The sequence below is a fragment of the Pristiophorus japonicus genome, chromosome 21 (assembly GCF_044704955.1).
Source record: "Pristiophorus japonicus isolate sPriJap1 chromosome 21, sPriJap1.hap1, whole genome shotgun sequence".
NCBI classification, from domain to species: domain Eukaryota; kingdom Metazoa; phylum Chordata; class Chondrichthyes; family Pristiophoridae; genus Pristiophorus; species Pristiophorus japonicus.
Genome location: NC_091997.1, coordinates 62,826,039 through 62,838,175, shown reverse-complemented (window position 1 = coordinate 62,838,175; position 12,137 = coordinate 62,826,039).

Sequence of the window (12,137 nt, the reverse complement as noted above, 5' to 3'; positions counted from 1 at the left end):
CTTTAAGAACATAAGAACATAAGAATTTAGGAACAGGAGTAGGCCATCTAGCCCTTCGAGCCTGCTCCGCCATTCAACAAGATCATGGCTGATCTGGTCGTGGACTCAGCTCCACTTACCCGCCCGCTCCCCATAACCCTTAATTCCCTTATTGGTTAAAAATCTATCTATCTGTGATTTGAATACATTCAATGAGCTAGCCTCAACTGCTTCCTTGGGCAGAGAATTCCACAGATTCACAACCCTCTGGGAGAAGAAATTTCTTCTCAACTCGGTTTTAAATTGGCTCCCCCGTATTTTGAGGCTGTGTCTCCTAGTTCTAGTTTCCCCGATCAGTGGAAACAACCTCTCTGCCTCTATCTTATCTATCCCTTTCATTATTTTAAATGTTTCGATAAGATCACCCCTCATCCTTCTGAACTCCAACGAGTAAAGACCCAGTCTACTCAATCTATCATCATAAGGCAACGCCCTCATCTCCGGAATCAGCCTAGTGAATCGTCTCTGTACCCCCTCCAAAGCTAGTATATCCTTCCTTAAGTAAGGTGACCAAAACTGCACGCAGTACTCCAGGTGCGGCCTCACCAATACCCTGTACAGTTGCAGCAGGACCTCCCTGCTTTTGTACTCCATCCCCCTTGCAACGAAGGCCAACATTGCATTCGCCTTCCTGATTACCTGCTGCACCTGCAAACTAACTTTTGGGGATTCATGCACAAGGATCTCCAGGTCCCTCTGCACCGCAGCATGTTGTAATTTCTCCCCATTCAAATAATATTCCCTTTTACTGTTTTTTTTTCCAAGGTGGATGACCTCACATTTTCTGACATTGTATTCCATCGTAAGGACAGGAACGATGGGACTTGCCCAGTCGCTGAATTAAACAGCCAAAATTATGCCCTCTCTGAGCAGCCTGTCCAATTCACTTTCAATTTTCTCATGCATCACATACGGCACTGCTCTGGCTTTGTGGTGCACTGGTCTGGCGTCCGGAGTGATGCGTATCACTACTTTAGTGCCCTTGAACGTTCCGACACTGGGTTGAAACAGTGACCCGAATTTTTGTAGGACCTGTAAGCATGAACTTCACTCCACAGATGAAATGACCCCCATTTCCAATTCATCTCGGCTAGCCAACTCCTCCCCAAGAGCGCAGGACCATTTCCCGGGACGATCCAGAGTGGCAGCTGGTTCTGTGATCCATTATGTGTTACCACCAAGTCTGCACTGCCTAGCACTGGGATGATCTCTTTGGTGTACATCCGTAACTGCGTCTCAATGCGTTCCAGTTTGGGCCTGCTAGCTCTGTGTGGCCATAGTCTCTCAAATTGTTGGTTGCTCATAAGTGACTGGCTAGCTCCCGTATCCAGCTCCATGCGCACTGGGATGCCATTCAATGTACAGGAGTTGCATGAAGGTTACAGTTACATGAAGATTACAGTTGCATGATGGTTACATACATGACAGGGAGGGTGCGCCTTCAATAGACAGAGTGTGAGCGCCATGTGGCCTTGAATGGGGGAAAGGGAGGCAGAAAGGGACTGTTCAGTCTTTGGTTCCGTGGCAAGGAAGTAATAATCAGAATCCACTGTGACACTCTCCTTCAATGTCTTCAGTCTGAGTTAATAAAATAGCTGAGGGTTTTATCATGATTTTCCTTGTACCTCGGACTGAGAACTTTATATGCATGACCATGTGCTTCTTTGACGGATGGATAAACCTAGTCTGGGTGCTCGTGTCCTTTGATACCGCCCGGCTATTTGTGAAAAGGTTGGGGAGGAGGAAAGAGTTTATGGCAATGAAGCTGGGTGGATAAAGTTGCTCAGTGACTTGTTTATTTCTCCATTTCTATCATGTGCCATCTGCCTCAGTGCTTTTAATTCAAGTTTCTGGCTTTCATCATTGCGTTGGGTTTGTATTGAAATAAGAGGAAAGTTCTCTTTCCGAAATGGAGGCTGTGAACCTGGAATTTTAAGCCACTCCGACCGACTGTGCACAAAACGAGCCTGTTTGTATAGCAGAAAGCCAAGTAACTGGGAAAAATATAGATCTCAAATGACATTGTCAAACTGGTTTGAAATATATAGTTTTGGCAGTGCATTGTTCGGCTGGGTGACAATAACTTTGCTATACAACTTGAAGCCACTGGCATTTCTAAAATGTCCCATTTACTCGCCTATGTTTGGTGGAATAAGGAAACAAAAGACTTATTGTTTTGCAAAGAGCTCGACAACAAAGTCAGATGATATTTTCAAATTGTTGGATGATTTCATGACTTCAGCAGAAATCAGCTGGGCAAATTGCACTGGGGTCTGCACTGAGGGGGCTGCAGCAATGACCGAAAAGCATTCTGGTGTTGTGCAAAAAACAAAAGCTGCTGTACCTTACTCAATGTGGACACATTAGCCTAGAAATTCAGGGGTTTAACACTGGTAGTTAAGGGCTGTTTTGTAGACAAAATGGCGGCTGATTCGCTTCCGCCCGCTTCTGTCAGGTTATGGTGAGCCGCCTTCTTGAACTGCTGCAGTCCTCGTAGTGAAGCTACTCGTACAGTACCATTAGGGACGGAGTTCTAGGATTTTAACCCAGCGACAACGAAGGAACTGCGATATATTTCCATGTCACGATGGTGTGTAACTTGGAGGGAAACTTGCATGGTGTTCCCATTCACTTGCTGCCCTTGCCCTCCTAGGTGCTAGATGTTGCTTGTTTGGGAAGTGCTGCCGAAGAAGCCTTCGCAGTTGCTGCGGTCCATTTTGTAGATGGTACACACTGCAGTCACGGTGCACCGGTGGTGGAGGAAGTGGATGTTTAAGGTGGTGAATGGAGTATCTAAAATGTATATGGTTACGTGAATGAAATTGTGAAGGGGATAATACTGTGTTTAGATGATTGTATTAGAGCTTGAGACAAGCAAGGATTAACGTACAAGTTGCGTTTGACTAGAATTGCTTAAACTTGCGAAATGATTATCAGACTAGCATTAAAGTAGCTGGATAAATGCTTAAAATTTGCCTATGTTTTTCATTCCCTGCAGATGTTATAACATTCCACACAGTGGCAGTCACATGTGGCCTTGCTTCCCAGGCTAGCTGTCCGCTGTTTCGTGCTATGAAGGCTGCTGATTGGCCAAATTAAAAATACAATCAAGGCCCACGTCTATGTTTCTTCCATTACCACTAATAACCATATTATAACGCTAATTTAAGATTTTGACTCTGTTTAACAAAACTGCTTGCTAAAATGAGTACGTTAACCAGTGTGAGAGAATAGAATAGAGGGTATCTTTGGGAATTTAATGATTCAATCCTTGGTACAATAGTCTGATAATGGATTGAAATAGTTAGTTTTCACAGCTGGCTGCATGAGCAGCTTTGAACATAAATAAATGATAACAGAAAGCAATGGGGCTCTGATTGGAAAAATCTGAAGGCTGAATGGAATGTCACGGAACTGTTGACTGCAAATTTGCCTCTAACTTGAGAGGACAGGGCCAGATGAGATAAGGGGAAAACAGTTCTCAGCATATTCTACCCCAGGTCAGCCCCTAAAAAGAATATAAAAGACATGAAAAGCTTCCAGCGCAGACGGTGGAGAGCTCCTGAGAGTGGATCCACGCTGACTTTGGTCTAACACTCTTGGACAGTTCAAGAGAGATACGAGAAGCAGAGCTGTTCACGCACGCCAGCCGTCTGTCCGATCGGGTCCGGTGCTCACTACTTGTCAAGATCGTACGTTTTTGCCATATAACCTTAAACTCCAATTATAAACAATATATCCACCATATTGATTGCAGTCGATCTTGATTATTCGAAAGACCAAAGATAATCTCAACAGAGGTGCCAATCAAACGGGCTGCTTTGTTTGGCTGGTGTTGAGCCGAGCTTCTTGAGTGTTGTTGGAACAACACTCATCTAGGCAAACGGAGAATATTCCATCACACTCCTGACTTGTGCCTTGTAGATAGTGGAAAGTCTTTGGAGAAACAAGACTTGACGCAAAATACCCAGCCTCTGACCTGCTCTTAAAGCCACAGTATTTATGCGGCTGGTCTAGTTAAGTTTCTGGTCTATGGATAACCCCAGGATGTTGATGGTGGGGCATTCAGCGATAGTAATGCCATTGAATGTCAAGTGGCGGTGGTTAGACACCCTCTTGTTGTAGATAGTTATTGCCTAACATTTGTGTGGCGCAAATGTTACTTGCCACTTATCAGCCCAAGCCTGGTCTTTCTGCATGTGGGCATGGACTGCTTCATTATCTGAGGAGTTGTGAATGGAACTGAGCACTGTGCAATCATCAGAGAGCATCCCCACTTCTGACCTTATGATGGAGGGAAGGTCATTGATGAAGCAGCTGGAGATGGTTGGGGAGGACACTGCCCTGAGGAACTTCTGCAGCCATGGCTCGGGGTTGAGATAATTGGCCTCCAACAACCACCTTCCTTTGTGCTAGGTATGACTCTAGCCAGTGGAGAGTTTTCCCGCTGATCCCCATTGACTTCAATTTTACTGGGGCTCCTTGATACCACACTTGGTCAAATGCTGCTGTTAGAAATAGGATTACCTGAAAAGGTGATAATGTCTTTAAATGATTGTATGTTTCTGCTCGAGAAAAGTAAAGGGTTAATGTATAAGCTATGTTTTACTTGAGAATGTGTAAGTTTCACTTTCCTGATAGACTTGTCTCAGACATTGATTTTAATGAGTTAGATGAGAGAATGCATAACATTTTGATTTAGTCTTTAATTTGGCGAATGAAGGCCCAACCTAATGTTTCTTCCATTATTACTAATAACCAATTATAATGCTAAGGTAGAATTTCGAGTTTATTTAACAGAACTGCTTGCAAACATAATTAAAAGTTAATTGGTATAAAAGACACAGAATAGAAGAAATGGGAGTTAGTAGTCTCCATGACAACCGGCTGGAGTGAGACATTTCTAACAATGGGCCACTATTTAATTTAATGGCCTACGGTTACACCTGAGACAGGAGCAGGGAGGATAAGACAGGATGAGATATGAGACTATAGCTGTCATGTATCCTACATGGCTACTGTTTGTACTATCACAAGGTGTGCCACCAGAGGGCACAGCAGTGGGAGACTTGTAGGTTACCTGTACAGTGTGCCTGGCCTAGTATAAAAGGCAGGCCACCAGGTGTGATCCTCACTCTGGAGTTATCAATAAAGGACTAATGTCACTACAGTTCAAGTACAACACATTGCTATTGTTATGTCCTTGGATGCTCTGATAATGACTCCACGAGGCAATGAGGGAACAGGGCTTGACGAGATAAGGGGGGGGGGTCCAGATGAATGGATTGGCCTTCAAAACTATAAACAAGAAAAGGTGTGTAATGGTTGCAAAGACCTCTCCTTCGGGGTGGGTCTTCATCGACAAGTTGAGACAAAGAACTAGAAATACTAGTGGGAAATGAGTTTTTAAGGGCGCCTCCATCGGTCGAATAGTCTTGTCAATATGATCCCAGGCCCACCCCTAAAAAGAGGACTCATTCAGACAGATCAGAAAGGGAGAACCACACAAGGGTGAGCTGGTTGAAAGCTGTTTCGAGAGTGGACCCCGCTCATTGAAGTCAATCACTCTTGGGGTTCTAGACGAAAGGAAGAGAGGTCATAAGCCGGAGAACTGCTTTTCATGGCCAGATGCATTTGCTGTATAACTCGTGCATTGTATTCCGTCTTAAACTTTGAATAAACACAATGGGCTCAATTTTGCCTAAAGCCGTTTTTTGACGTACTGCCAGAGTTACGCCCATTTTTCTAGGCCACAACTGCTCCAAAAATAAATGTACCAAGTTTCCCCGCTCTATTTTTTAAAAATTGGTGCCGCACAGCCTGGCCTGTAGCCTAGGGGGGCGGTGCGGGGGGGGTGGGGGGTGTATGTGTGGAGCCAAATGTCTGCTCCAAAAAAACAATGCTGCCCCTTTTGTGTATGTGCGGAAAGAAAAAGGACATTTTTGATGTGATTCCTATGGTGTGCATGCGCAGTACAGCTCCCGGTCTGCAATTGGCCATTTTTCAAGAGCCAGTTGTATGTGAGAACTTTAATTCTCATTGGAAAAATCGGAGCTGCAATATAAGATGCAACTTGATGCAAGGACCAAGAATTTCTTACAGGATGAAGTGGAGGCACTAGTTACTGTGATTGAAGCCAGATAACACGAGCTGGATACCACCAGAGGTCACATAAAAGTTCCACCCAAAGAAATGAAGAAACACTGGAACCAATTTGCAGAAGATTACTGTGCAATGGTGACCATCCAGAGGTCTGGAGGCCAGTGCAAAAAGAAGTGGCAGGACCTTGGTCAAGTAGTTAGTGTAATTGTAAATGTGACCATCTGTATATGTCCCACCCAGCAAAAAGACACACTCTCTAAGAAGTTATATTTTCATCTTTGCAGAGGAAGATGGCACACAACAAAAGGGAAAGAACTCGAACATGAGGAGGCCCAGAAAATCTGCACCCACTGACACCCTTGGAAGAGAGGGTCGCTGCTTTGATGGGTCCTGTCTGGAGAAAAGCAACCACCACTGCACAAGCTGGACCTACACTCGAGGGAGAGGGTAAGTCCTGCAAACTCCACTGCCTGGCTTTGCTAAATGTTAAGTATTGCGCGGGCTAGCCATGCTTCGGTTCATGGGGATATCTCCCTTAGCTACGCTTCGGTTGATGTAATATGCTATCATTCATCGTGGTCCTTCAAACTGTGGATATCTGAACGGAATATATGGAATTAAGGACAGTAAAGTAAACGGGATATATGAAAATGTGTAAGCCATGGAAGAATAGCTGGGAGAATGTCAGATTGCAAATAGTGCAACATCAGCTTAGCTAACAGTCTGTCTCAAGGTTTCAAGTCACTAATCCTGCCAATAATATATAATTGTAACATGAAATACATCTGCAGAATTGCAAGGTCTCAGTAAATAGTCACACCATTAGATTGAAACATTTGGAGGCAATACTTGAGCTTTCAAGAAGAACATCTCATATAGATTGACTAATGAGTGTCTGAGTTAGACTGTCAATCCATTTGTATTTTGTTATCTGATTTCAAAACTGTATAACTGTTAACGCTTTACGATGTAACTTCACCTATCCGTAGGGAGTGTGTACGCTCTATCCAGAGAGTATATCTTCTGTCTGATAGGTCTTACTGGCCGGTAATAAAGACTGCTTTGTTCAAAGCACAAGAGGTATTCGACTCAGTAATTTTACTGAACCAGATTGAGGTAAAAGAATCCAAAAATTAACATTTGGTGTCAGAAGTGGGATCTCAACGGACGACTGCCGAAAACTTGCGAATTAAGAGCCAGACTAGCCTTGGACGAGACGAGGGGAAAATGGCCACTGGAGTGAGTATGATTTCAATACTGCTCCAGTTTCCCCCGGTTTCAAAAGTCTGAGGAAAGTTTAGCCACTCGCTGGTTCTCAGGTAGTGTCTGAACGAGATCCAGGACAATCTGGTGAATACCTTTCAAACTTAGAATAGGGATAGAGATAGGGAAATTGTGCGATGATGCAAACCAAGCGGCGACTTGGAAAGATAGTTAGAGCTAGATAGGGATAGATGATCAATCATGGATCCAAAAAAAATTAATAGGAAAGAAAAGAGACTCATGAATTTCTGTTTAAATGAGAAATGCTTCTGTGACTTTTACTGAAAAAAAAAGCCGGGGAGTTGTGGTTTGTTTTATCTCAAACAGAATGAAAGTTTGTTTTAACCCTTCGTAGTGTTGTCCTGTATGTGGGAAGTTTAAGAGTGTGAACCTTATTGAATTACGTATATTCGGATGATAAGTTGCGGAGCCAGGAAATGCCCAAAGGATAGATTTGTTAAAAAAAGAAAAAATACATGGTCCCGGTGGTTAAAAAAAAAAAGAAAAACTTGTTGAAAGCAAACATTCAGAGAAGGCACAGCAAAACAACTGAGATGGATTCAAAAGGATTTCAAAAAAAAAAATTATATTAAATAACACGACCTTGAGGCTGGAACAATTGAGATAACGAAAAGCAGTCCACAGCCTACGTGCCAGACTTCTCTCTAGTTATAAAAAAAAAAGTAACGTACTAAATAGATGCCAAAAGAAAAAAATGTTCTGAGATTTTAAATTATGAAAAATATAAAATCACTCCTGTCCAATTGGCAGAAAAACTCCATTAAATTAGGGCTTTCATTGACTGATTGAATTTAAACTGCGCAGTAACGTCAAAGGATAGGGAAATTTGGAGACTAAAATAAATTAATTGAGGCTTATAAGAAATCAAAATTAGAAAATTAGGCTCACAGGGAATAAAATGGGGATTTAAATAGAGGATAGGTGTTCAACTCAGGTACGACGTCGACCTTGTATATCACTTGGCCCGTCTAGGCTCTGATTGAATTTAAAAAAAAAACCCCGCAGCAACTCGGAAGGTAGGGCCGACGCGAACGCGCGGCCGAGAGAAGGGCCGAAGCGAACGCACAGCGACGTAAACGCGCAGTGAAGCGAACGCGCAGTGACGTCAACGCGCAGTGACGTAGACGCGCGGTGACGTAAACGCGCAGTGACGCCGACGCGTAGTGACGCAGAGGCGCAGCAACGCGAATCGCGAAAGTCAGTGCTAATGCCAGTAAGTCTGTAAGTCTTAAAGTGTTTAGAGTTTTAAGTTTAGTATTAAGATCGCGCGGCTATGCGGACCGTGCGGTGATGCGGGTAATTTTGTAGATCGTGCGGCTATGCGGACCGTGCGGTGATGCGGGTAAGTGTTAGAAGTCTTTGTCTATTTTGTAGATCGCGCGGCTATGCGGACCGTGCGGCGATGCGGGTAAGTGTTTGAAGTAAAGTTAAAGTATCTTAACTCGCGCGGCGACGCGAGCCACGGGTCGACGCGGATTGCGCGGCGACGTGAACTGCGAGGCGACGTGGTAGTTTAGTATTAAGATCGTGCGGCGACGCGGACCGTGCGGTGATGCGGGTAAGTGTTAGATTTGGAGTTAGTTAAAGTCCGTGTTAGTTCTGTAAAGTCTGTGTCTATTTGTAAGTTTGTTTAAATTGCACGACGACACGAACGCGTAGCGACACAGTAATACGAGGGGCAGTGTGAAAATGGGAAATCAGTTAGATAAAACCACGGATGCGGGTAGTCCGCTACAAAAGTTATGTGAGGAATTCCCTGAAAGAGCTGAAGACTTTAGAAAATTATCAGGAGCCCTGAACAAATTATTAGGGGATGACCAGTGACACTAGAAGCGTAGAGGTAAAAAAAAAGCACAGGGATTAATTTGGAAATGGGACGAGGAAAAGGGGATAAAAAAATTTAATTGCAACCTGGCGACATTATTGTCAGAAATTAAAAGATGCATCACTTCTATCGAGTTGGCAAACAATGCTATTAAATTAGGACTTGCATTGACAGAGGGAACACATGTTAAAACTGTAGACGTCTTTAAAAAAAAAGAATGAATGTGCGCACGAGAAACTTGCTAAGAGATCCTCTGGGACCTCTGAGAAAGGTATTGATCAACTACAAGTTAAAATGGCTGGCTTTGTGTTAACCGAGGCTGATGATGAAATTGATGAGTGGCCACTGACTCAGCGCCCAACGGCGCCTCCCGCACCCCCTGGCCTCTTGCTCCAGTCCTCTTCCCAACACCCTCCACCTAACACTCCGGTAAAAAGAGTTAGGAACAACCACATATCACCAAAGCAACAAACCCAAACTGACTCCTCATCCTCTGATAGCGATTCGGATCCCCAGTTTACAAGCAATACAGCCGAAAGGACCAGATCTCACACTCGAAAGGGCAGAACTATATCTCAACATCACAAACAGTCCCGTAAATCTTCTAGTCAACCTACCAGTCCAAGTTGTGAAAGACATAGCAAACACCCCCGCCGATCGAGACACAGAACTGTCAAGCAGTCAGACAGCTCTGAAACATCCTCCGGCCTAGAAATGATTTCCAAGATCCCAAAGTCCCGACACCAATTCCCTGTCAGACCAATGCCAAACTCTGATGCACAACAAGCTGCAGACCACCTCTCTATAGATGTCTGTGATCTTCAAACAACTATTTGATTGCTCACGCTATCCGGACAGATGGAAAGGGCAGTTAGATATTATTGGCAGAAAAAGAAAGGGGAGGGGGGAGGTGCGCCCCCAACCCGGGTCAAGACTGAATACGTGACTAGAAAGGAAGAGCCATCTCGGGAGGAAGGATCAATAGAACCGTAGTGTGGCATACAGGATTGGATGGATAAGCAAGGATACGGTTATACTAAACAACCAAACGGCCCGAGCCCTGCTAATAAACCTCCCTATTGTCCCCGGCATGGTATGGGAAGAGGCCGGGACTGGGTAAGAGGAATTGACTGTTTTAATTGTGGGCAGGAAGGACATTGGAATAAAAAATTGCCCCTACCGTCAGCATGGAAAAGGAAGAGAAGGAAGAGGAGGGGGGCAAGGGGGGAGAGGAAGATCTTACACTAACTTCTCCCAGAACAACCCCTTTGGTCAATTGTCCCCCGATTGACTACGCAGCTTGATTGTGCAGGGATCCTCCCCGGACGACGAACCCATTCTGAATGAGTGGCAACCCTTTTTGATAGATACGGGAGCCTTCATGTCTTCTGTACAATCAAAGCTTAAACTCCCTGCTTCTACTGAAACACAGGAACTTTCAGGATTCCTGGGACAAATCTCGACATTCCCAGTGTCAGAACCGGTTAAAATGGGTTACCAGGAAGAATCGGTGGAACATCGAGTTGTTATCACAACCAATCTGGACTGTAACTTGATGGCTAGAGACCTCCTTTGCAAATTCCAGTTGCATTTGGAGTGTGGAGATAATGGGATTATTGTAAAACAGGAAACCCTTAAGCGGCAGTATTATACCACTAGAACCCCTCAGTGGTGGTCTCTGGACCTGCCGCAGGCACCCTATCACGTGACCCTAGCATACGATCCCAGTGGAAAGAATCAGGACCTGCAGAACTTTTATCAGGATCACGAAGGGGAAATGAAGGGAATTCTATTAAGGGCTAGAGTGACTGGACTGGAAAGAGAGGCAGATTTTGTGGAAGTGGATAAGAATCTGTGGAAACAGCCCCTAACAATGGCACCGCATATTGCTCGTGAAGTATTAGCCCCTCACCATGCTAAAGATTTGGGAGTTATGGTACACAAGGCCATAGATGAGGCTGACCCTACCAGCCGGGATGTGCAAATCGTAAAACATGGCCGAACAGTCCAATTTAATGGGGACCCCGAGAAAGTATTAACAACTCTATGGCATCATACTGGCTCCGGCATACCTGACTATGTGGATCCTCATGTGTGGGCAGAGGACCCCTCCGAAGTGGGTTATACTCCCATTAATTGAGATCCCAGTGCAGGGCAATGTGGACTGGCCCTCTATCCGACAGAACCCACTGAAATCACAGGCAATCCTAAACTGACTTTTCGGCACTGTACTGCAATTAATCCGGCCTGTTTTCTTACTGAGCCACCCCAAGATGAGGAAGAACCCAGTCATGATTGTTTATGTTTGTTGACGGAAGTACTTCTATTAATCCAGAAGATACACGAATCTCAGGATACGCCATAGTAAACCAGGAGAATCAGGTCTTGGAATCTGCTGCTTTGAAACCGCCTATTCTGCTCAACAAGCTGAACTATTCGCCCTCACCCAAGCCTGCATCTTGGCCAAAGATCTCAAAGTCAATATCTATACCGACTCTAGGTATGCCTTTGGGGTGGCGCATGATTTCGGACAATTATGGAAAATAGGGGATTCCTAACCTCACAGGGGAATGAGATATCTCAAACAGCTAGTATCTGATTTGTTGCAAGCCCTCATGTTCCCCAAACGCATTGCCATTGTACCAAGAGGCCAAACAGGCCTCTCATGACCAACAGATGGTAGTGCCCAAAATTATGAGTCAGACTAAAAATCCTGCAAAGGATAAGTTAGCCTCGGAAAAACCAATGCCAACCATCCAAGATGTTATAAAAGCACAGGGGGACGCTCCTGAAAAAGATAAACTGTTGTGGAAATATTATGCATGTACTTATGACAATGTTTCTAAACTCTGGACCACTCCCGCGGAACAGACTTGCATGTCTGACG